Raw genomic sequence first — 1010 nt, forward strand, 5'->3', positions numbered from 1 at the left:
AACCATGTGGTTGGTAAGCAAGCTACTTACCACACAGCCACTCCTGCACCTATATGTGTGTGTGTGTGTGTGTGTGTGTGTGTGTGTGTGTGTATAGTAAAATTGCCAACTAAATGTGGCGGTCTCATAGAGGACGATGCTACTGTTGTTTTTGGCTCCAGCTGGCTAACGACACACTGTCTGTATCCGATTAATATTTGAGAGGGAGGTATGTGTATGCATATTTATTTACGTACGTAACCATGTGTATGTGCCTGTGTGTACGTTTGTGTGTATGTGTCTGTGTTTATGTGCGTGCGTGTGTGTACATGTGTGCGTGCGTGCGTGTGTGTACATGTGTGCGTGTACTTTTGTGTGTTTGTGTGTATGTGTGTGCGTGGGTGAGTAAATGCGCGTGTGCGCGTGCGTGCGTGTTCGTGTGAGAGAACTACCTAACTATCTTTAGACGTTTTAAACGTGTTTTACAATTACGGAATTTTGCATACATTTTTGTTTAACTGGAGGTTTGAAACATCTCTTTTATGCATTAACTGTTAAGTCCTCACCAATATTATACAACAATGTATTAGTGATACCGGACATTATGTCGGTGAACATTTAACTTTCTGCAACACCACTTCTTCATAAGAAGGCAACATCACAGTAACAGAACATTCGGAATTCTTATCACGGTACCATCACAATAACGTTCAAGTTAATATTGTTCACTGGTCGGGCATTTGATTAATCTTATCGTAAGGAGTTCAGCTGCTTTCTGCGAAATATGTGAGTAAATGTGTGGGTGTATGTTGTATGTATATATATATGTATGTAGGCATGTATGTATGTATGTATGTATGAATGTATGTATGTATGTATGTATGTATATATATACACACACAAACACATACAGATAGATAGACAGACAGACAGACAGATAGATAGATATATAGATAGATAGATAGATAGATAGATAGATAGATAGATAGATAAATAGATACGCACACACACACACACACACACACACACAC

This window comes from Octopus bimaculoides, chromosome 14, assembly GCF_001194135.2.
Source record: "Octopus bimaculoides isolate UCB-OBI-ISO-001 chromosome 14, ASM119413v2, whole genome shotgun sequence".
Classification (NCBI taxonomy): domain Eukaryota; kingdom Metazoa; phylum Mollusca; class Cephalopoda; order Octopoda; family Octopodidae; genus Octopus; species Octopus bimaculoides.